This window comes from Macaca fascicularis, chromosome 4 (assembly GCF_037993035.2).
Source record: "Macaca fascicularis isolate 582-1 chromosome 4, T2T-MFA8v1.1".
NCBI classification, from domain to species: Eukaryota; Metazoa; Chordata; class Mammalia; order Primates; family Cercopithecidae; genus Macaca; species Macaca fascicularis.
The window spans coordinates 69,487,478-69,513,884 of NC_088378.1; the positions used below are offsets into that span (position 1 = coordinate 69,487,478).

Here is a 26,407-nt window from a genome sequence, read left to right on the forward strand (position 1 = left end):
TCTTAGACAAGTTCCTTAAAACCCACTGAGCTTTATTATTCTCATGTTTTACATCAAGTACTCAATAAATAATAGCTAGTACTTTTAATAGTAATTCACCGGGTGTAATGGACTTCTTTGTTTTTCTACCTAGTGTCCATTTTTCCTTTTTTATTTTTTTAAATAACACAATGATTTTCTCACCTCTCCCTCAATGTAATTGCCAACGTTCTGAATCCTCCTCTCAACAAGGGGTGAACATATGGCTGGAGCTAAGCCAACCAGTCTCTCTTTGGGGACTTGGAATCTTGAATTAATCGATACTCTGAAGAGATTGTCCATTGATTCCTGCCACCTGGACCTTTAGAGCTGCCTCAATTGACGTCTTCCTTTAAACTTGATAATTTGACCACCTCCTGTTCTTCTTCTGCATCTAACATCTTCAGCAAAAAACTGAGCAGAGTAGGTTTTGTTTACAACTAAAAGAACCTGCCTACTATATCTGGTCAACCTTCTCATGCCCACATGGTTGATTTCTTTATCTTTGATTTACTCCAAGAAACCCATTCGATCGGTTACTCTGGTCCTAAACATTCCTCTTGCAAGTAATATAGTAGTCATCCTAGGCATCTCCTATATTGTCTAACATTTTATCATGAAGTGTATCCATTTTCTCCAAAGCATTTCTGTGCATATCTAAAGCCCATGTTATCTGTGGTAACCTCACGTATACCTGAGAATGATGCATCTGCCTTCCCCATGGTGTGGTGCACCTACGCGGCTGCTGTGTCTATTTTCTAGACCCAGCATGCCCAGATTTTTCATCCGCTCTCACACGGTTTCATCTCCAAATCTTTTATTATATTGGATTCCCTCCTCTGAACTCTTTCCAGTTAGCTAGAAAGTACACCCTATCCCATAATATCATGTTATCCCAGACAGCACAGAGGTCACGTCCTGTCCAGAAGGTAACTGTGTAGTCCCCAAGGCATGACATTTGTTCTTCATACCTGAGGTAGCTATGAATATTCTGGGTCTCCTGCCCAGGCATACTCTGAGCATGCCACAAGTGGGAAGGGGTTAGCAGACAGGTATCCACGTGTTCCAGGGAAGAGTCATTGCCTATTCTGAGCAGTGCTAATCAGTTCAGTTTCTCTTCGTGTCTACTTTGAACTGCAGCCTTCTTTCTAACACAAGAACACCAAAGTGAGTAATAATTAACAATTATTCAGAGCTCATGGTGTGTCAGGCACTGTGCCAAATGCTTAACGTTTATGAACTCGTTTAATTCTTAAAATATCCCTTTATGCTAGGTTATTATCTTCATTTTACAAATGAAGAAACAGTTATACTGGGTCTAGGTTACATGGCTAGGAAATGAAGTAGCAGAAATTTTGACCTTGGATTTGACTGTAAAGCCCATGTCTTTAAATATAACATTGAATTGTTTAAACATTCAAGAGGAATGGACTAGAAAATGTTAGACAAAAATTAGAAAGGGCATGTGCTTTTGTAAAAAGGTAGAGTCTTATAATTCATGCAATAGAGCATAATGATTTCCTGGTGAAAATGAGTGAGAAATAACTCGTGCATATTTCCTTCCCTAGAGATTAAAAATGAGTATTGTATATGGAAGGCTCTGAGAAATCCTGATATGAAGAAAGCTATTTAAGGCCACATTCTTTATCTCTCTCTCTCTCTCTCTCTTTTTTTTTTTTATACAATTAGGACAGCTTTAATTTCTTTGATTTGCTTTATTGCTTAGCTCAAATGTCCAGTACATTTTCCAGCACCTCTGATTCTAGGGGAAAGACATTTAGTTTTTCATTATTAAATATCACATTGAGTAAAAGTTTTTGTAAGTATTCATTTATCAGGTGAAGAAAGTTTCGGTTTTTTTTTTTTTTTAGTTTGCTGAGAGTTTGTTTGTTTGTTTGTTTTTATACTTTAAGTTCTGGGATACATGTGCGGAATGTGCAGGTTTGTTACATAGGTATACAGGTGTTATGGTGGTTTGCTGCACCCATCAACTCCTCATCTACATTAGGTATTTCTCCTAATGCCATCCCTCCCCTAGCTTCCCACCCCCTGACAGGCCCGGGTGTGTGATGTTCCCCTCCCTGTGTCCATGTGTTCTCATTGTTCACTTCCCACCTATGAGTGAGAACATGCACTGTTTGGTTTTCTGTTCCTGTGTTAGTTTGCCGAGAATGATGATTTCCAGCTTCACCCATGTCCCTGCAAAGGACATGAACTCATTCTTTTTTATGGCTGCATAGTATTCCATGATGTATATGTGTAAGGCAACATTCTCTAAGTTTATTTTAACAGAGGAGACCTCTTTCTCACTGAGAGTACAAAAATATACAGTAGACTTAACTACTTGTTAGAATACTACACTGAATTATACATATAATGCCTCACATCTTCATAATGACCTTGTAATAAGTACATTATTATTTCAGTTTTTCAGATGAGGGAACTGACAGTCAGAAAGATTTACCTCTCCGAAGGCTATGTGTGGGTAAGTTGCTAATTAGGAGTTTTATTCCAGTTATATAAGACTGTAATGTCTTTGCTTTGCTTGCATGCTTAAAATATTTATTTCCCCTATCTAAGACCTCAAATGAAGAAAATTCAGTTTTAAGAGTTATTATTGCCGCTACTTTTTTGATGTCTTGGAGATGCGAAAGCAGTATGCTGAGGAGAAAAGAGCACCTGCTTGGTGTCAGGAAATCTTAGGCTGGATGGAAACCTCTGCTACTGACAGCTAAGGCTGCCTGTGAAAGTTGCTTAATCTCTCTGAGCCTATTTTCTTTCCTATGAAATGGATATTCATAATATGAGCAGCTTATTAACTGTTTTCCCCAGCATATGTATTCAACTCCATATTTCATTCTAACAAGGTAGACAAAACAAATGGTTTTATTTGTAGCTCAAAATACAGCACCTTAGATCAGATCATGGTTTTCCTGATTTTGTAACATTTTAGAGATAGCTAAAAAATACTAACATACTTTTCCATAGTTTTGTTTTATTTATTTATTTATTCATTTATTTATTTGAGATGGAGTCTCACTCTGTCGCCCAGGCTGGAGTGCAGTGACACGATCTCTGCTCACTGCAACCTCTGCCTGCCAGGTTCAAGTGATTCTCCTGCCTCAGCCTCCTGACTAGCTGGAAATACAGGCACGCTCCACCATGCCCAGCTAATTTTTGTATTTGTAGTAGAGACAGGATTTCATGATGTTTACTAGGCTGGTCTTGAACTCCTGACCTCAGATGATCCGCCCACCTTGGTTTTATCAAAATATCTTATTTAAGAGGCCAGGTGCAGTGGCTTACACCTGTAGTCTCAGCACTTTGGGAGGCTGAGGCAAGAGGGTCACTTGAGTCCAGGAGTTTGAGAGCAGCCTGGGCAACACAACACAGTGAGACACTGTCTTTACATAAGATGATTTTTTAAAAATTAGCTGGGTGTGGTGGCTCACACCTGTTGTCCCTGTGGGAGGCTGAAGCAGGAGGATCTCTTGAGCCCGAGAAGTCGGGGCTGCAGTGAGCCCCATCGTGCCATTGTACTCCAGCCTGGGTGACAGAGCAAGACCCTCTGTCAATATCTCAATAAATAAATAAACAAACAAACAAATGAATAAATATCTTATTTAGGATCTTCTTTTTATTTTATGTACTTTAGATACAGAAAATTGATCTATTTTAAGTGTATATTTCATTAAACGTTGACAAATGTATACAATCACATAACTACCATTGCAATCAGGTTACAGAACATTCCTATCACCCCAGAATGTTCTCTCCTGAACTTCTGCACTCACAACCCTCCCCTGAGCCCGGGCTCCCAGAAATCACTGATCTGCTTTTGTCACTTTGATATATTTTGTCACTGTTTTGCCTTTCTTGGGATGTTATCTAAAAGGGATCAGACAGTATGTAGTCTTCTATGTCTGACTTCTTTGATTTAGCATAATGCTTTTGAGATTCACCTGTGTTGTTTTGTGTTTCAGTAGTTTATTTCATTTTGCTGCTGCTATGATTTATCCATTAGCCAATTAATGGAAATTTAGATTGCTTTTAGTTTTTTGCCTTCCATGATATTTAGTATGTGTCTTTTTGTGAACATACATTTTTATTTATTTTGGGTAGATACCTAGAGTAGAATTTCTGGGGTCATAAAGTGAGTATGTGCTTCACATTCTAAGAAACTGCTAACCCGTTTTCCAAACCAGTTTCTTCTATTTTGCATAAGTACAAATTATGAGAGTTCTTGTTCCACATTCTCACTTATTTGTCATTATCAATCTTTTAAATTTTTGATATTCTAATATATGTGTAGGTATCTCATTGTAGTTTTAATCTAAATTGCCATAGTAACTATGTTTAGTATCTTTTCGTGTGCTTATTTGTTATACCTTATTTGATGAAGTATATATTCAATGTTTGTCCATTTAAAAATCAGTTTGATTGTCCTATTAGTGTGTTGCAAGAGTTCCTTATATATACTGGATAGTAAGACTATTTCACATATGTGTTTGCAAATACATTCTCCTAGCCTGTGACTTGCCTTTCCTTAAAAATGTATTTTGAAGAGAACACAGATTTAATTGTAAAGACATTCAATTTATCCACATTGTTTTCTTTTATGGCTTAAGCTTTTGGTGTCATATTTAAGAAATCTCTGACTGACCCAAGGTAACAATAATTTTATTTTGTATTTTCTTCTACAGGTTGTATAATTTTAGTGCTTATTTATTGTTCTAGGATACATTTATGTTTATGTGATAATTATGTTTATAATTAATTTTTGTAGGTGATATAAAGTAAGGATTGAGTTCATAGTTTTGAATATGGATGTCTATTTTTTCCATTTGTTGGAAAGACTCCTCTTTCTTGATGAATTATCTTGGCCCCTTGTTGAAAATCAGTTGACAACGTATGTGTGGATGTGTATGGGCTTTCTATTCAGTTCCAGCAACCTATATGTCTATCCATACGTTGTTAGCTACATTTTTTTTTAGATGTCCCATATCAGGTTGAGGAAGTTCTCTTTCATTCCTAAATTGCTGCAAGTTTCTATCAAATATTAAAAAACAAAATGTTTGAAATTCTTTTTTATTTGGCATCTATTGAGATAACTATATAGCGTATCCTTTATTATGGTATGTTAATATGCTGAATTTACCCTGAGTCTCAAATACTAAACTAACCTTGAGTTCTTGGGATGACCAATACTTGGTCATGGCATATTATCTTAATATTCTGTGAGTTTTTTTCTTATAAAAATATTTATGTCTGGTGTTAGTATCAGGGTAATACTGGTTTTATAGATGAGTTAGAAAGGATGCCATCCTCTTCTATTTTCTGGACAAATTTGTGTTCTCTTTCTTAGATGTTTAATTGAATTAACTGTTGAAGCTGGGCATAAAATTCTCTTCATGGGAAAATTTTTAAGCTAAAAATTCTATGTTCTTCATAGATATAGTACTATTTAGATGATGTATTTCTTTTATGAGTGAGCTATAATAGTTTGTGTATTTCAACAGATTTTTCATTTATTCTGAAATGTTGAATTCGTTGGCATAAAATGTTCATAGTATTTCCAATAATATGTTTGATGTCTGTAGTATCTGTAGTGACACCCTTTTTTTCATTTATGATATTGATACTTTATGTCTCTTCTCTTTATTCTAATTTACTTGGCTAGATCGGAGGTTGACAAACTTTTTTTCTGTAAGGTATTAGATAGTAACTATTTTAGGCTTTGTGGGCCATGGACTTATTTCTTCTTCCTCTCTTCCTTCTTTGTCTCCTCCTTCCTCTTTAACAGCTTTTAAAAATGTAAAAACAATTTATAACTGCAGAACACTAAAAACAGGTGACACACTTTATTTGGTCCATAGGCCATAGTTTATCAACACCTGGTCTAGAGTTTTATCAGCTTTATTGGTAATTTTTAAAAATCAGCTTTTTCTCTATTTATTTTCTCTATTGTTTTACTGTTTCCTATATCATTGATATCTGATTTTTTTTCCTTTTGTATAGTTGAGGCTTTATTTACCCTTCTTTTTCTGGTTTTTAAATATAAATTCTTAGATTATCTACTTGAAATATTTGTTCTTTTCTAATATAAGCAGCTAATGCTTTAAAATTACCTTTGTGCTATGTTGTATCCCATAACTTCTGAAATGTTATTTTTGTTTCTATTAATCTCAAAATATTTTCCAATAATCATTGTGAATTCTTCATTAACCCATGAACTCTGAAATATGTTGACTGTTTTGCAAATATTTTTAGATTTTCCATATAGTTATGTTATCCCTTTCTAATATAATATCACTGTGGTAAGAGAACATACTTTTTGTTATTTCAACCTTTTACAATTTATGAGACTGATTTTTCTATCCCAGAATATGACCTATCTTGGTAAATTTTCTATGTGCACTGAAAAAGAATATGTATTCTTCTGTTGTTGGGTAGCACGTTTTATAAATGTCAGTTAGGTCAAAATTTTGGTAATGTTCATGTCTTCTATATTTTTATTGATTTTCTGTATACTTGTTATCTCAGCTAATGAAAGAGAGCTGTTAAACTCTCCAACTATAATTGTTGAATTTATTGATTTCTCTCCTCAGTTGTATCAGTTTTGTTTCATATATACAGTCATGTGCCACCTAACAATGTTTCAGTCAACAATGGACCACATATACAATGATCATATGTACCATAGATCATAATGGAGCTAAAAGATTCCTGTTGCTTAGTGATGTTATACCTATTGTAATGTTGTAGCACAATTCTATATTTTATAAATTTAGTGTAGCCTAAGCATACGGTATGTATACAGCTTATAGTAGTGTACAGTAATGTCCCAGGCGTTTACATTCACTCACTACTCATTCACTGACTCACCCAGAGCAATTTCCAGTCCTGCAAGCTCCATTCGTGGTAAGTGCCCTATAGAGGTGTACCTTTTTTATCTTTTGTACTATATTTTTACTGCATCTTTTCTTGGTTTATATATACAAACACTAACCATTGTGTTACAGTTGCCTACAGTGTTAAGGATAGTAACAGGCTGTACATGTTTGTAGCCTAGGAGCAATAGGCTATACCATATAACTTAGGCATTAGTAGGCTTTGCTATCTAGTTTTGTGCAAGTACACTGTGATGTTCTAACAACAGGATTACCTAAGGATGCATTTTTCAGAATTTATCCTCATCATTAAGCAACATGTGACTGCATTATATTGATTGTTTGTGTACTTTGAAGCTCTGATATTAGGTGCATATATATTTAGTATTCTTACAGTCTCTTAATGAATTGACCCCTTTTTCATTATGAAATTACCTTCTTCATCCCTGATATAATTCCTCATTCTAAAATCTACTTCATACAGCCACTCCAGCTTCCTTTTGATTAGTGTTTTCATAATGTATCTTTCTATTCAATAACTTTTAGCTTATCTGTGTCTTCATATTTATGTCTTATAGATAGCATATAGGTGGGTTTTGCTTTTTAATCTAATCTGATAATACCCTTTAAGTTGGGTGTTTAAACTATTATATTTAATCTAATTATCAATATGTTTGAGTTTAAATTTAACTTTTTTTTCTTTTATTTGTCATTTCTGACCTTTGTTCTGCTTTTTCCTTTTTTCTCCAATTTTTTGGGAGGTTAGTTTTTATTTAATTTCCATTTTTTCTCTGCTATTGTGTTATTAGCTATATTTATAATAAAGTAACCCTTTTATTTCACTATTTTAGTGGTTACTTCAGGGTTTACAATATACATTTTTATGCTTATTACTGTCTACCTTCAATTCATGGATATAATGCTTCTATTTCCCCACCTTTGTGTTATTGTGGTCATACATTTTACTTTTACCTATATTATAAACTTAACAATTCATTATTTTTGCTTTAGATAGTTAATTATTTTTAAAGAAGTTTTAAACTGATAAAAATGTTTTCTATTTATTCATATTTTTACCATCTCCAGAGTTCTTCATTCATTTGTATTGGCTCAAATTAACACCTGATAATAATCTCTTTTAATGTAAAGAACTTTCTTTAACATTCATGTAGAGCAGTGAATCTAGTAACATTCTCTCAGGTCTTTTTGCTAAATACAGAATTCTAGGTTGATATATTTGAGTCTTTTTTTTTTTTTTCTGTGTAGTAAAATGTCTTTCCGTTGTCTCTGGCTTCCATAGATTTTGAAGCAGTCCACTGCATTTCTCATTTTTGTTTCTCTGTTTGTAGCATGTCTTCCAGACCCCTCCTCCATCCCCAGCATCTTTTAGGATTTTCCCTTTATCACTGGTTATCTTAACTTTTTTTATTATTATATGTCTTGGTGTGTTTTTCTTTATATTTTTTCTGCTTGGGTTTGCTGAGTTCTGGAACTTGTTTATAGTTTTCATCAAATGTGAACATTTTTCAATCATTTCAAAAGAATTAAACTTTTGTATTCTCTCCTGGAACTCCATTAACACATACATTATACTTCTTAATATTGTCCCTCAGATGATTGATGCTCTATTCATTTTTTCCACTGTGTTTTTCTCTTTGTCCTTCATTTTGGATAGTCTGTATTGCTTGTCTTCAAGTTCTCTGATATTTTTTTCTTTTCTGCAGCATTTAATTTGTCTTTGATTTCATCTGATGGATTTTTCATTTAACATATTGCATTTTTCATCTTTACAATTTCATCTGAATCTTTTTTTTTTTTTTTTAAGACTGAGTTTCACTCTTGTTGCCCAGGCTGGAGTGCAGTGGTGTGATCTCAGCTCCTGGCTCACTGCAAACTCCGCCTCCCGATTCAAGCGATTCTTCTGCCTCAGCCTCCCAAGTAGCTGAGATTACAGGTGCCTGCCACCACGCCTGGCTAATTTTTATATTTTTAGTAGAAACAGAGTTTCACCATGTTGGCCAGGCTGGTCTTGACCTCCTCACCTCAGGTGATCCACCCTTCTGGGCTTCCCAAAGTGCTGGGATTACAGGCGTGAACCACCACACCCGGACTCACCTGAACCTTTTAAAATATCTTATGTTTCTCCTCACTATGATTGTACTTTTCTCTACCTTCTGGAACATTTGGAGCACACTATAATAGCTATCTAGCATTTTTATTGGGTAGTTCTGTCATTTCTGGATCTATTTCAATTTGATTAGTTTTTCTTCTGATTATGGATCTTGGTTTTTGTTTTGTATGCCTGGTAATATTTTATTAGATGCCATACATTTTGAATTTTATGTTTTTTGCTTCCGGATTTTGTTTTATTACTTTAATAGTGTTGGATTTTGTTTTTTGCTAACAAGACAGATTAACATGTATTTCCATTAAAATACCCTTTTTTGTTTCATTAAGAAGACAATGACTTATTCAAACCTGTATATATAATGTCATTAAAATACGCACATATATTTAAGAGTTGTACATTTATAGGGCCACCTTTAAAGACATGCGTGTTTAAATTATATATCTTATTCAATATATTTGATTACTTTTTGTATCTCTAAGTTTTCATGTATCTATCCTTTCATGTGCAAGAGAGAGAAAATTTTTTTTTAAGCAGTAATTGATTCCAGCCATGGCTGACTCCTAATGAAATGACATAATTTGCATTTGAAATGGATTTTTTTAAGTGAATCCAATTTATTGGCCCCTTTGAATGTAGAAGTTAAAGTTTTAACTACAAGTTCAGTAAGGAGAAAGTGAGGTAAAAATATTATTTCATTCATCCATTTATTCACTGAACAAATATATAGGGAATGCTTGTGTTTACCAGATTCTGTGTCTACATTTGTAGGCCCTGAGATGTACAAGTGAAGAAGACAAGACATTCTCTACCCTCATGACACTTCGATTCTAATAAAGGGAGACAGACAACAAACAAATCATTTTTTAGATAAATAACAAGATTTCTGACGGTGGTAAGAGCTCTGGAGGAAATGAAGGGAAGGGAGAGCAACTATAGACAGTTAATTCAGGGATAGCCCTTTTGAGAAGATGACATTTGAGCAGACCCTGAATGATGACAGAGAGAAGAAACGTAAAGACTAAACACAGGGGAATAGCAAGGATAAAGGCCCTGAAGTAGAATGAGCTTACTGTATTTAAATAATAACAAGCAAACTAGGGCAAGTAGAGCAGAGTGGAAGGTGATGAGGTCAGAGAGGCAAATGGGAGCCAGAGCATGTAAGACCTTGCAGGCAGTGGCAAGGAGTTTGCATTTTATTTTAAATATGATGCTAGTGGAGGATTTGGAGCAGGAGAGTGACATAGTTAGACTTATGTTTTAAGATTACTTTGTAGCTTGCTATTGTATGACCAATAGACTCTAGGGTGGGGAGGATGAAAGGGAAGATGGGCGATCAGTTAGATGCTTTACAATAGATCAATCCAGAAAATTACAATTATTTACATGAAAAGTTAATAGGCATTTGAAAGGAGGAGGGTGGAGAGGATGAGTCAAGGAAGGGAGGACTGACCCATTAGTCAGGAGACTGGAACTCATGAGAAAAGTATCTAGTGAGAAATAGCAACTGGTGAGATTCCCAGTGTCAGAGTGTCTGAAGGACATTTTAGAACAAGGCTGTCTACTAGTCCGTTTCAGGTTGTTTGTGGGTCTATGTTGTAAGCTCACTCTACTATCCCAAGCCTTAGTAAAAGTTTGCGACACATACTGTCCTGCATTGCTAGTACTTTGAGGGTAGAAAGAAATCAATCTGGTGTCCTGTGCAATACCACATAGCATAGGAGAAGGAGAGTGTGCAGAACATGGCAATATGCTTCACTGGGCAAACTAACCTAGTGGATTTGAGAGTATACAACCATCAGTGATGAGCAAAAAGTCAACATTTCTCAAAGATTCTCAGGAGAGTTTGGGATGGATATTGGGTTTCCCAGCCCATACGTGATAGTGGTTTGAGCCAACTCATTTGCATCTTGAAAGGCAAGGTGACCTAGCAGATTACCAGTCACATAAGTAACTGAAGAACAGTAGTTTGATGGTGTCTGGCTATGTCAGTAGCATAAATCATTATGATGGTTTTCCCCAGCCAGATATTTTTCCCAGAAGTTACTTATTAATAACTAATTTATGTGCTCGCTGACAAATATATATTGAACACCTATTATATGCCAGACATTGGATTAAGAACTGAAGCTACTGCACTAAACAACATAGCAAACAGCATAATTTATCCCAGTTGGAGTAACTTGATTCCACTCAGTACTTCAAAATGGCCAGGCATTTGGCTCAATTCCGAGTTGGGCATTTTTATCTGGTAAGACACACAGATACCTAGGTTGGGCATTTGGGGAAATAAGCTTCCTTCCTCTTTTGTAGGAACTCCTGCTCTCCTTCATGGGGAGATCCAGTAGCTGCACACAAAAAGGTAGCTATTATCATTATTACTGTATATTGTTTTTCTTAACTTACTGATTTCCCTTAGTGTTTTAGGTGAACTAAATTTCTAAAATAGTTTCCTTAAGCAGTCAGAATTTTTACAACTTATTTTAATACATAGTTTATAATAATAAAATGTTCATGTATGATCAAATTATTTCTTGGAAAAAGTCAAAAATCGTTCTAGAATAGAAGATTTTCTAAACATTTAACCAGAAAAAATAAAGATAACATAACAACAACTTTGGAAAATGGTTTGGCATTATCTGCTAAAGTTGAATAGACACATAACATACAACTCAGGAAATTCTACTCTTAGTTTATAACCAACAGATTATCTCTGTCTGTCTATCTTACAAGAATGTTCATAGTAACACTACCCATGATGGCTAAAAACTAGGAATAACTTAAATGTCCATCAACAGTAAAATAAATAAATGAATTGTGATATATTCAAACAATTGAAATATATATAGCAATAAAAATGAATGGAGTACCTGCAATAATATGGCTGAGGCTCACAAACATAATAGTGAGCTTAAAAAGCTAGGTAAAAAGAGTACAACTTGTATGCCTTCTTTTACATAAAAGTTCAAAAACAGGTAAAACTTCATGGTGGTGGAAGTCAGGAAAGGGACTCCTCTAGGAAGTGTAGTGACAGGAAGAGAGCTAGAGGAAGTTTCTAGGGGCCTGATCAAATTCTGTTTCTTGATCTGAGTGCTAGCTACAAAGATGTGTTCACTTTATGAAACTTCATTGAGGTGTATACTTACGATTTGTGTACTTATTTGTATGGATATTATACTTGAATAAAAAGTTTGCTTAAAAAAGTAGAACAAGAGCAAAACTCCGTCTCAAAAAAAAGTAGAGATAAATGCGTTGTATTATATTCCCTAGAGTTCATAATTCATTTTTTTTGAAATGCTGTGGATTCTCAGTGAATATTTGGTGACTATAAATACTATCATTTTGATTTAAATTTTTATTTTATTGTATTCTTTGGGGAATAATTTTTCAGCAAATACATGTTGGAAAGTAAAACAAGTATTTATATTAACTAATCAGCATCATCTAAATAGGAGTCCTAGCCAAGCAAAATGGTTCTAAGCCAGCATTAGATTTAACCATTAGCTTTTACCAAAAAAAGATATGTATCACTAAACTCTCAAGCAGACAGAATTTACAAATTTCATTGAGCTAGAGATTTATTTTATTTTTCAAAATTAAAATTTCCAACTTAAATTCTTCAATATCACTTTTTGCAGAGTTATTTATAAATACAAAATACAGTTTAGTTTTTGCTCATAAATATTTCTTGAATCTGTTCTATTATCTAAGCTATCCTTGCTTTGGCAAAGATTCAATTCTTTCTTCACTACAATAGCCTGATAATCTGTCGTATCCTGACTCATCTTGTTCTCTTGAAACAACCTCTACCAAACCTCCACAGTGGCCACTGAAACAACAAATCTGATCATTATATTCCCTACCGTGAAACTATTCCATTCTGGGAAGCTCCATTCTTAGAGTTCTCTTGCCAAACACCTTCTCAGTCTTAATTTTTTTTCCTGTCAGAATAATCCAATTCTGTTTTCAAACATAATCAGAATCTGACTAATGCCACTAACATTGTTACCACCTCAGTTAGAGTCACCGTCATTTCTTGCCTAGACTATTGCACAGGCTGCCTAACTGATCTCCTTGCTGCCATTCTTATTTCCCTACAGTCTACACTCAATGTAATACTAGAGGGATTTCTCACAAAACATAACTCAGATCATGGTACTTCTATGCCTCAAACCCCTCAATGGCTCCCAATGTACTTAGGGAAAGATCTAGATCTAAAGCCCTTATGCAGCTCTATGACTTCTAACCCCTATTACTTCTCTCACTTTCTCTCTTACTCAAAAATACTCCACTCTAGGCACACTGGTTTTCCCAGGAAGACACAGTTGCTGTCTTCAGGGAATTAGAATCTCTTCCAGACATATAAGAGAAGATTACAATGCAGTATAATAGATGCTATGATGGACTTGAAAAATATTGTTCTAAATGTAGAGGAAAGGTAGGACACATAGATTTGAGATTGAATTGCATATACATGAGAATTTATAAGAATGTAGAGAATGGGAAGAGAACTGAGAATTGCATATTAGGGAGCAGTTAGAAATGTAATAAAAAAAAATTCAAGCTAGTATCTTACCCTGAAAGCCATTATATATAGAATTTCAAGAAAAAAGATGGTCTGAATGTAGGGTATTAAAGTTGGCAATTAAGTCACTAATGACCTCAAGAGAGTATGGAAGAAATAAACCAGTTAATGATTGTCTTAGTTCATTTAGGTGACTATAACAAAATACCTTAAACTGAGCATGTTATACCCAGTCTACAAATAACAAAAATTTATTTCTCACAGTCCTGGAGACTGGGAAGTCCAAGATCAAGGTGCCTGCAGATTTGGTATCTGTTAAGCGCCCACTCTCCGGGTCACAAATGGCATATTCTCCCTGTGCCCTCACGTTGTGGAAGTGCAAAGGGTATCTCTAGGGCCTCTTTTATAAGGGCACCAATCCCATTCATGAAGGCTCTACCTTCATGACTTAATCACTTCTTAAAGCCTCCACCTTCTGATACCATCACTTTGAGGGTTAAGATTTCAATAAATGAATTTTGAAGGGATGTCTACATTCAGACCATAGCAGCAATGAATTGAGGCCTCAGTGAGGGTTGTAGAAATGTAATCAGTGAGTGTCAACTATATAAATTATTCTCTCAAGAAGTTTGTCAAGAAGGGAAGAAGGAAGTTGGGATGAATAAGAGGAAATTTAATTTTGCACAAGGCAGTGGTACAAACAGAGCAAAGAAATAAAGTTCAAGAAACCTAAACCATGTGATGAGGGGGAGGGTACCATTCTTCAAGGAAGTACCCTAGAGTAGGGTTACAGGGTACTAAGATAACTGGAGAAAAACTGGCAAATGAGAATGCAGAAGGGTTTGGCTCAGCCTAGCTGAATAGGAAAGTATTTCGAATTGGGTTATTATACTCAACCACTAGCTTGAATTATGCAAAGGAAAAAAGATAATAAGGAATAGCTATACAGTTGACCCTTGAACAATACAGGGGTGAGAGGCATTGACTCCCATGCATTTGAGAATCTGCATAGAACTTTTGGCTGACTCCACAAAAACTTAACTACTAATAGTTTACTGTTGGTCAGAAGCCTTACTGATAACATGAACAGTTGATTCACACAATTTTGTTTGTTATGTCCATTACATGTTGCATTCTTCCAATAAAATAAGCTAGAGAAAAGAAAATATTATCAAGAAAACCATAAGGAAGAGAAAATATATTTACTGTTCATTAAGTGGAAATGGATGATTTTCGTCCTCATCATCTTCATGTTGAGTAGCTGAGGAAGAGGAGGGGTTAGTCTTTCTGTCTCAAGGATGGCAGAGGCAGAAGAGGTGGAGGAGGTGGAGGGGGATGCAGGAAAGGCAGGCACACTTGGTATAACTTGTATTGAAAAAAATCTGTATAAGTGGACCCACACAGTTCAAATACCTTTGACCCCTTTATCTCCAAGGGTCAACTGTATTTGGGGAACCAACAGATATTTTCATAGTATGTCTGATGATCAACATTATTTGTAACTGTGAATAACATTCCTTTGGACATGACCAATATTTATTGGGGCGGGGGAAAGGGCCCTAAGTTCCATTTTCTAGAATGGTCACAGTTACTGTTCATGGTTTTAGAGACTAATTGTATTGCCTCTGTGACTTCATCTGCCAAATTTGACATTTCTAATCCTTTTAATGTATTCTAATTTGGAAACCACTATAGTTCTGTAATAATGAAACTTCACTTCTTTGGGTCTCCTCTTCTTCTGTTTCTTTTGTATTGAGGTATGTTGACAATAGCTACTTTAATACAAGGCAATGTTTATATTTTTTCTTCTATCTGAATATGCTGTTTAAAGATGCTCAACATTTTTGTTGAGCCTTTTTGGCCACACCAGCACTGATGCCTACGAGAACAGTTGACAAGGTTTCTCGACCTCCCTCCCAGGTAGAAATTTATACATCAAGGCTGTCACTGCAGTGATGAAGTGATTCTTAAATCAATTGATTTCAGATTCTTTCTTCACCCCACTCACTTCCTGCCCTTTAAGACTTGTATTAACTTGGCTTGAACTGGGACAAAATTTGGTTTAATTTGCAGAGCTCACCAAATATGTGTTCAAAGTGTGTCTAATAATATTTTTGGGAGAGAGGGGAAGCAAATTACACTCAAACTTCCTTTTGTGTTTTCTAGACATGACCTTAGAAATCCTGGAGAAAACCATAACACTGAATATTACTTGTTATTAAATATTATTACATGTTATTATAGGGCAGTTATTATTTTATATGATGTGTCATGATTAGTGAGACTTCCCCCTATAAAATTAGAAAACAGACTTGCGTGTTTGGTAATTCTATCCTTATGTTTGATACTCTTTTCATACCCTGGACTTGGTAATACTTTGAAAATTCACAATCAGATTAGGAATTAGAAAATTTAGAATCAGGTCAGGAATCAGAAAATTTGGAATCAGATTAGAAATTAGAAGAAAGTTTGTCAAACTTTTTCTTTTAACCTCCAACTATTGGAGCTGGACACAGAACCATGGAAAGAAAACCTTCGCAGACAAAGATAGACGTAATAAAAAAAAAGTCTACCTTGCACATTACGTATGCCAGGAATGGATTTTAGCATTGTGCCACTGCTGCCGATGGTATTCTCTAGTTCCACCACAATAGTAATAGAAGGATTTTCCATTTATATTGCCACCCTGATGTCCCATGTTCAAAGCCCTGCTGACCTGGTGTGGTAGGGAAGTCTGTTGTGGATTGATACAATTGGGTTCTCTACATAGATAAGGTATGTGCCTACATAGATGAGGTGGTGCCAAGTGTTAGGGCACAGATGGATATGATTCCCTCTGGCTGTGCAATAGTCCCACTGGACAAAGGGAACCTGCCCCAGATGATGATGAAGATACTGTGGTCCCAAGAGTTGGGGGAGAGGAGGTGAATTGTCTGTGGAGGCTGCCTCAGCTCCCATGTGGCTCCAGGGCACTAGTGATGAAGGGCTGCTCCGAGAAGCACAGTGTTTTTATGGTGCACATCCACAGGGTCCCTTCGAGAAAATTCCCATATCCCACCTTTTTTAGGTTGAATTGGGTGTCTCCTTCCCCCTCCAAAATTTATATGTTGAAGTCCTAATCCCCCAGTATCTCAGAATATGACTATATGTGGAGATGACATCTTTACAGAGATAATCAAGTTAAAATGAAATCATTAGGATAGGCCCCAATCCAATATGACTGATGTCCTTACAAAAAGGGGAAATTTGGGCACTTGTCAGTGCCCAATCTGTAGAGGAAATATGATATGAAGACACCCAGAGAGAAGACAACCAAGGAGAATGGCCTGGAATAGATCCTTCCCTCACAGCTCTCAGAAGAAACTCATCCTGCCAACACTTTAACTTCAAATTTCTAGCTTCCAGAAGTGTGAAACAATAAACTTCTGTTGCTAAACTCCTCAGTTTGTGATACTTTCTTATGGCAGCTCTAGCAAATGAGTACATAGCATTCTCAATATTTCTGTTTCGTCAGCTACCCTCAATCAACTCCCCTTTCCCAGAGTTGGCCACTACCCTACTTCCTTTTCACAGGTCATTTTTTGTTCCATGCCTTGTGGAAGACTTGTTCTTCCTCGAAAGGCTTCGTCCCAGATTATTCTGTGCTAGGATTCCATGCTTCTTCAGTATTTCTGCACTCAGAATTGGGGAAGTGAATTCCTCTTTCCTGTGCTGTGCTCATATCTCTTCTTGGAGCAGTGGATGTGGGCCACCCTCAGTGACAAAATGAGAGGACACAGAACAAAGGATATAAAAGAAAGTACCAGGATAAAAATATCCCTTAATTAATATTTCAATGACTTCATCATGTTACCTACCCCTAGATTTGGTTTATCAAGACAGTTGCCTGAAGCCGACCTCTGTGTTCTTTTTCCCTGTACATGCCAGTGTTTCTACAACCTCAGAGAAGTAAATAAAACCCAGAATTAGAAGGACTGAAAGTTCAGCAATTGTCCAGGGTAGAAAGACTAGCTTTCAGTCTTTCTACCAGCTTTTCAGTACCAGCTTTTCCCAGGAGAAGCAGCGTCGTCAGGGTATGACGGCACCACTGCTACTGGAAAGGGAAAGGATCATTGGTCACTCACTTGACACTCGCTGGTGGTTTCCAATGCACAGCCAAGGGATTTCAGGTTTGTGGATCTAGGAGTGAATGTTTACAAGATAAGGTAGGAAAGGTCAAGAGGAGCCCCTCTTACCCTTCTGGGAGAATGGACACAAATGAAAACAGAATCAAGAGAGCCAGGAATCATGCTCAGTTGTAAAGCACTTAATTAAATGGCTCACAGTAAATTCTCAATAAATGTCAGTTATTATTATTATTAATGTCAGTTATTATTCCATTAACTCTGAGATGTACTTCTAATTTTTTTCTGAAGCATTTTAAAGCAATACCAAATGACATGTCATTTCACCTGGAAATACTTCAGTTTGTATTTCTGTGTGTGTGTGTGTGTGTGTGTGTGTGTGTGTGTGTTTAAACATAACCACTCATGAAGATTTTCTGATTGCTTTAATTTTCCATTTTTCTCAATCATAAAAGAAGTTCCACAGACATCCTTCACCGTATCTACCCACATCTCCATCGTGTGCATCATATGCTCAGCCTCCTGACTATTACTCTCATGAAATTTACTATGTTCCTTCTTGAATCTAATCCTCCCACTTTGCTCTAGCTCCCATTTCTTCTTACCCACCTAAGGGTATCACTCCAGAGACTCTTCTTTTTCTCTAACATCAGTTGGTATTTCCCTTCCACTGACTTATTTCATCAGTATGCATGCATGCTGTTCTTTCTTGAATTTTGAACTTTCTCTTAACCATACTTTTTTTTTTTTTATCAACTAGGTAGTTAATTAGTCTATTCTTATGCTGCTGATAAAGACATCCCCAAGACTGGGCAATTTATAAAATAAAAAGGTTTAGGGCAGGCATGGTGGCTCACATCTGTAATCCCAGCACTTTGGGAGGCTGAGGTGGGTGAATCACCTGAGGTCAAGCATTCGGTTCAAGACCAGCCTGGCCAACATGACAAAACCCTGTCTCTACTAAAAATACAAAAAAATTAGCTGGGCATGGTAATGCATGCCTGTAATTCCAGCTACTTGGGAAGCTGAGGCAGGAGAATCACTTGAACCCAGGAAGCAGAGGTTGCAGTGAGCAGAGATTGTGCCACTGCACTCCAGCCTGGGCGACAGAGTTAGACTCCATGTCAAAAAAAAAAAAAAAAAAAAAAAGAGGTTTAATGGATTTACAGTTCCATGTGGCTGGGGAGGCCTCACAATCATGGCAGAAGGTGAAAGGCACATCTTACGTGGCAGAAGACAAGAGAAGAGAGCTTGTGCAGGGAAACTCTCCCTTATAGAACCATAAGATCTCGTGAGACTTATTCTCTCTCACAAGAACAACATGGGAAAGACCTGCCCCCATGATTCAATTACCTCCCACTGGGTCCCTCCCACCACACATGGGAATTCAAGATGAGATTTGGGTGGGGACACAGTCAAATCATATCACTAGGGCTCATTTTTCTGCCTCCTTTTGCAGCAAAACTCCTTGGAAGAATTGTAAGGTGCATGTTTTTGCCTCCCATTTTTAAGAGCTTTGAAATCATAGTCCCCATAAAATGAAGGCTCATAGTCACATGGGTATAGCAATGATTGGTGAAGGGCAGAGCAAACTTGTAGCTGATTTTTCTGCTGGCCTTGTCATGAGTTTTGCTGGCCTCAGCACACTCCAGTTGAACCATACTTGTTCAGAGAATAGGCTCTGGAGTCGGATGAACTCAATTCCAAAATAGGGAAATAATACAATTATGTAAATAATACATTTGTTATGAGAATTAAATCGGATAATACATGTTATGTGCTTTGCAAAGTGCCTGGTACATGGTGCTCAATAGAGAGCAGCTATCATCATCATCCTCATTGTCATCATCGTCATCATCATACGTCATAAATGATCGTATATGCACACATAAATGCATGTACAATGACTAAGGATGGGTCACATCAGAATGAATATATAAAGGATTTTATTCACATTATATAAGGAGCAGTACATCATTTTGTTCTTTGCCCCAGCCCCCTTTGGTGAAAATATCAGCCATTCAGTTGTGATAATCACAGTGTTATCAACCTAGTAGAAACACCAGCACACCAGAATACTATAAAAGGCCAAGAGTTTTTTTAATGGACTTCAGCAATCTATTGAAAATGAAAATGTAATTAGTGTGGCAAAACAATAGTTCACATCTTCTAATTACTGTTCTATTTTTTGACAGAATGTTTTAATTATTGTTTTCTTTCCTCTTCTCTTCTGTTTCTATTGATTTGTTGCCAGTTTAATTGAGTCAGTAGGACCTCCCAGTTCTCCATAAGTTACCCTCAGGGGCTTCTGTCTGCTTCATTGTTTTAAAGTAAACCAGATCTCCAAATACCTACAAAACAAACTCAGAAGTTGAAGGGATATTTTTAAATGAGAAAAAAACTAGAAGGAATAAAGAAAAGACATACAATTCAAGGGATAAAGGGAAGATTAGACAGAAAACAAGTTTCTAATTTTAGAACTAAAGGAATAATTATTATTAATAAATATACTACAGACTTACCTATTTAAAGTGCTGAAGCAGAGGAACAATAACATAGAGTAACAGATTTTAAAACATTTTTGTTTTTCTTCTCAAACAAAATTTGTTTACAATTGTATGCAGAAACCTGTGTTTGAATAAGCACAGTATATGGAGAGATGATCACTACATGGGGTGTATGTGGTGTACATTAGCCACGCCCACTCATCAATGACTTGGTGTTCTCTGTTGAAATAAAAAATTTCCAAATGATTTTCCGGTCAGATGTAGTGGGAAGGATTTTAACATATAAGTAAAAGATGGGCCGGGCACGGTGGCTCACACCTGTAATCCCAGCACTTTGGGAGGCCAAGATGGGCAGATCATCTGAGGTCAGGAGTTCAAGACCAGCCTGGCCAACGTGGCAAAACCTGTCTCTACTAAAAGTACAAAAATTAACTGGGCATGGTGGCACATGCCTTAATCCCATCTACTGAGGAGGCTGAGGCAGGAGAATTGCTTGAACCTGGGAGGTGGAGGTTGCAGTGAGCCAAGATGGCGCCACTGCACTCCAGCCTGGGCGACAAGAGTGAGACTCTGTCTCCCAAAAAAAAAAAAAAAAAAAAAAGACATTGATTAATGTTTTATGATCAATTGGTCTAGTAAGCAAAGTGTTCAAAGAGTGAACAGGCTTTTCTACATGAACAACACCATAAATGACAATAGTATTGTGTCAAACAGATTTGGATTTGAGTGTTGGCTCTACTGCTGTGTGGACCTTGAGCAAATTACTTGATCTTCTGAATCTCGGTTTTGCCATCTGAAAATGGGAATAATGTTAGAACCTACCTTAGAAGGTTGATATGAATAATTAAATGAGATAATGCATATAAAGCATACAGTAAGTATGCATTTATTACTATTATATATAATACATTATAAACATATATTTTATTATTGTATTACTATTATTACGTACTATTAAAATAGTATTATGAAGCCAAAATTCAATACAGAACCTTTTAATGGGTATATTAGTCTGTTCTCATGCTGCTGATAAAGACATACCTGAGACTGAGTAAATTACAAAGAAAAAGAGGTTTAATGGACTTATAGTTCCACGAGGGCTGGGGATACCTCACAATCATGGTGGAAGGTAAAAGGCACATGTTACCTGACAACAGGCAAGAGAGAATGAGCAGGGAAACTCCCATTTTTAAAGCCGTCAGATCTTGTGAGACTCTTTCACTATCAAGAGAACTGCGCAGGAAAGACCCACCCCCGTAATTTAATCACCTCTCACCAGGTTCCTCCCACGACACATGGGAATTGTGGGAGTTACAATTCAAGATGAGATTTGGGTGGGGACACAGCCAAACCATATCAATGGGCATACATATAAACACCCCATCCCTCACCCCCAAAAGAAGCAAATACAAGTGTACAGAGTATTATGCAGGGATCTGGCTGGGAGCAGCAGCTGGGATCAGTGTCTCCTTGTTTGAGTATGTTCTCTTGTTCCATTTCATGAAATAAATGGCGTCCTGGAGCCACTTCCACACCTAAGAGTTGGGTATGACCTTGGGGTAGGCCCAAGTGTCACACCAACAGTAGCTTGGTTGGTTTGGTTTTAGGAATTTATGTTGACGAGAGTGTTGAGGCAATGGTATATAGTACTTTTCAGATGCTTTCTACCATGACCCATAGTTAGAAATACATTTGGCATCATGATTTCACACATATACACATACACACACACATACACACACACACTAGAACAAAAGTTTTACAAGATAATATTTACTCTTATGAGATACTCTCAGATATTTTCTCATCTCTTCTTTCCTGTGCTATTTCATTTTTAAAACATGTATTTGGTTGCATCAAATTGATTTCACTTTTCTAAAGGGTCTCCAACCTACAGTTTGAACAAACATGCTGTCAATAACACCATTTTTTACCTTTTTGCTTTCTTCATTCATTTCTCAGCATTTTTGTAATTTTATCTCTAAGAGAGGTAGGTGCTGTTACATCGTAGGTCAATTTTACTGACAGCAATAAGTTTCTAAGCTGAGCAAGAATTTTGTTGTGTAGAGGTTTTTTAGGGGCATGTCAAGATACCACCTCAGAGGTATAGAATTCGAAAGCAGTGAGAGTTCTTTTAGGATGGAGGGTCAGGCCACAACATCTTGCTGTTTCTTCAAAGGGTTTTGAAACACCTCAGACACCTACTTGTACTTCTACACTCCCTGGGCATTGTCATTGACATGAAACACCTTTAGATGACTGATCCGGGGCCCTTCATTTGCTCCTTCTGCCCCTTTGGTCTGGATAGCCTCTGTGATTGCTCCTTGCAGTGCCCTATAAAGTTTACTTGATGATGAGGAGGAGGTGGAGGGTCTGGAATCTGCTCATTATCAGCAACACCTCATGGTCAGAAACATGCAAGGCAAGCAAGTCTAGGTGTTCCAGAGCTAAGAGGTATAATACCAACAGGGCCAGTTGGGAAGCTGGCATCAAGGCATGCAACTTAGTGCACCTTATATGTGAAGATGTCTGGGACACAGAGAAACACCTGCCTCTTCTTACTAATCATCCATAGCGGAGAAAATTGTGTCATCATGCAATGTAACATCTTTGTACATATCTCTTCAGTTAGATCATAAGCCCTTGGAAGTAGGAATAATGTGTTTAATTTTTTTTGTATTCCTCTGGAGTAGCATGTACATTGTTCACACCCAACATGGATATGGATTGAATAAACAACATGCTGTGGCTGCATTTTCCAGATTTGCTATTTAATTTTAGTTTGTTCTTCAATATAAAATGCTAGTTTTTTCCCCCTTGCTGTCTGGGTGATTAAACTAGATTTGAAAAGTTTTAGAGAGAAATGTAGAAAAGCTGACAGCTTGCAAATGTGCACAATTAGTTGGTTATCCATAGTGATGGGGATGTCTGAAGTCTTTCTGACGACGTGTATAGAATGTATGAAAATGTAAGAATTCAAACAATTCAAAAACTTCTAAACATCTTGGCAATTTAATTTTCAAAATTACCGAAGTGATGAGAGGAACTTATGATGAGTTGGGAACATTTTTTGCCAGATTTTTGCCCCTCTTTTCTTAATGGTCCTGACGTGACTGCAATAGACGAATGGATAAGAATGCAAGTGGCCAGTAGGGTTTCCCTTATTATTTGAATGGTTTTAGAAAGGAGTCAGTTTGCAAATGTAGTCTAGGGGGAAAGTAGACTTGCCCGTGAGCTGAAACTTATTTGGCAAGTTGCAATAAAGATCATGTTTTATGACAGAGTTAACATAAATACATGAGCCGCAGGGGCTTTCACGAAGAGGTGACTGCCAGAGTAGGTCTTCATGTTTTATTTTCCTCATTTGGTTGAGCTCACTTAATCTCTAATCATTCTTTAAATAAAAAGGAAGTGCTCCTTTCATTTAGTTTCCTCTGAACTAAAGAGAAAAACTGTGAAGCTTTGAAAAAGACCCCTAGTCTATAGGCTTCATTAAAAGCAAAGCAAAAGCAGATGCTATGATTACAAGGTTTAGCTGTAATTTCATATAGACAACAGTAGCCATAACCACCCAATGACCTCATTAGTCATTTAGATACAGCATCCGTGAGGAAAGGTAGATCAGCTACAGCCTGCTGCAGGTAAATGATGGGATCTTATTTACACCAGAAATAACTCTCAAGTGCCTTTGTGGTTTGAAGAGCAATTCACAAGAACTTGGATGAAAAACAAAGTGGCCATTTGAATACTAGCCAGCCAGAAGCCTAAATTCCTTGGAAACAGGGGCCTGCCAGGTGGTTGACTTTGGAATTTTAGGGGATATTTGAGAGTGAGTGTGTGTGTGTGCGTGATGTGTAGCTGACAAGGGGTTCTGAGAACTGATTCATCTAGCCGACATAATCTGAGGAACTACAATGAGTACTATTATGTTGATTTCATTCATAAAGACATAAAGAAGCCCAGGCCCTTACTGGGTTCTTAAGCTCCTTCAGTTTGGAGCACTCTTCTTCCCCAAGTCCTATGTCCTCTAGCTTCTTCCCTCAACTATTCATGCCACCCCCAACTGCAACTCACCATTCATGGAAAACCCTCTGCCCACCCCTCCTCCTAAATTTGGCTGAATTCCTGCCATTCATTTCCTTTCCAGCACTTAACTCAACAGGAAATAAATATCTGTATAATTATTTGTTTAAAGTTTACCTTCCTTTTTGGGCAGAAAACTCCATGTAGGCAAGGCCAGGTCTGTCCTACTCACTGTGTCCTAGGGATCTAAACAGTGTCAACCAGAGGGCAATATTAAGACATTTAGAGGCTCTGCCACCCTCCAGATTGTGTAAGTAATGCTAAAATGGAATACATGCATGTGAGAATTAAAAGAACTACTTTTGGATTTAAAGATTTTCTGACTATAAAATCCTAGATACCCAGCTGTTGCCCTACTGGAGGTCAAAACAAGAGCTAGTCTGTCTATCAAGTAATCTAGCACAGACTTGTCACTTGATAATTTGTCCAAATTCGTATAAGTAGCCAGTGGGAGAGCTGAAATTCCAACTGAGGGCTGATTGATTTCCAAGTCTTCCATCTTCCATCTGACCAGGCAGGAGGAGCTGGAAAGGTAAGGAAAGGGAAAGGAGAGGAGAGAGAGATGAGATATGGTTTCTACCTTTCTGGGACTGGTTTGTGTGTCTGTTGTTGTAAATGTATACTACAGTGTTTGGCTTCTTTGTAATCATTCTTTGATTTGCTCCTTCATATAGTTGATATTTTTTGTCTACTACGTGATAGGCTTTGGGGATACAAAGGTTAATAAACTCTGGCCCTTGTCTTTGAACACCTGGGTTCTGTGGGAATGACATGGAAGACCCCAGACACACAGTGATACCACATGGCCACTGATGTGAGAGAAGTAAGAACAAAGCCCTGAAAGAATCCACTTCTAGTAGTCTGGATCTCCACTGGTAAAAATCATTATTTTAGAACAATTAAGATTCTCTTTAGAAAACAAAAATAACTTGTAACATTATTGAGATATCCCTTGATACAAATCCAAACCAAGACATATGTTCACAGGGCAGGTGCACACATAGCATGTCTACATTGAGATTCTTGTATTAGGAATAAATATTCATCATGAAATCTCAGTCCTTTAGCACCAAGAGAAGCGTTGACACAGATTCTACATAAAGATAAAGCTTTTTTCTCTATTTTTGTACCCAACATTACAATCACATGTGAAAAATTTTGCCACTGCTTTGATTTAAAACATAATGATGTACACAAAAATACATTTTCTCCTGTCTCTTACTTGCCAAGGAATGATTGAAAACAAATTCCCTGGTCTACTCTCTGAATTCTCTATTGCAATTCTCAGCTCAATAATGGTATTTCTGTGCTTCCAGTTGTGTGGGGATCTTTAACTCCTCTTTTACTCGAGCTTCCTTTTCTCATATGACAGGAAATCCCATTCATTAAGTGAAAAGCATATCCGGCATCTGATTATCTCTCACTGTCTTGGTAGGTGCCACCATCATCCTTGCTTTGGGTGTAGGAGGAACCTTCTAATTGATCTGCCTGCCTCTCCCCCTGCCTGACTCATTCCATTCAGTGGATTCTCCTTTCAAAACTCTTCAGTGACTTCTCATGTCATTCAGAGTAAAAGGCATGGGATCTATAATGGCCCATAAAGCACTGCAAGGTCAGTGGAGTCAGTGACCTCTCCGATCTCAGCTCCAACTCCCCAACTTCCTTTACTCCACTCTGGCCACACCTTGACTTCCTTTTGTTTCTTTACCCTACTAAGTGAGCTCCTACCTCCAGCCAAACCAGCAGTTTCTCAGCCGTGATTTACTTTTCCTCCAGGAAACTTTTGACAATGTCTGGAGACGTTTTTGGGTACCACGAGTAGGGTGGGTGGGGTGTGCTGCTGGCATCTAGTGAGTAGAGGCCGGGGATGTTAAACATCCTATAATGCCCTGGACAGTCCCCACTGCAAAGAATCATCTGGTCCATAATGTCAGTAGTACCGCTGTTGAGAAACCCTGGATTATCCATATGCCTGACTCTCCTACCTCCTTCAAGTCTGTACTCAAATGTCACCTTTTCAGTGAGGCTTTTCCTGATCATCCTATTTAAATGTACTCCCAACACTCAACCTCCTGACCTCCCTTATCCTGCTCTATTTTTTCCTTTAGTCATAACACTTATCACCCTGTAAC

At 37.1% G+C, this 26,407-nt stretch overlaps 1 long non-coding RNA gene across 2 annotated transcripts in view; it reads left to right on the forward strand.

The window, feature by feature from the left end:
* Nucleotides 1-9,836, forward strand: part of LOC135970411 (uncharacterized) — a 182,296-nt gene extending 172,460 nt beyond the window's left edge. For both annotated transcript variants that reach the window (XR_012434423.1, XR_010586086.1), the window contains 3 exons: nt 2,445-2,503; nt 4,647-4,686; nt 9,808-9,836. This is a non-coding gene — a long non-coding RNA (uncharacterized lncRNA). The remainder of the gene's footprint in view (nt 1-2,444; nt 2,504-4,646; nt 4,687-9,807) is intronic.
* Nucleotides 9,837-26,407: the final 16,571 nt, after the last annotated feature.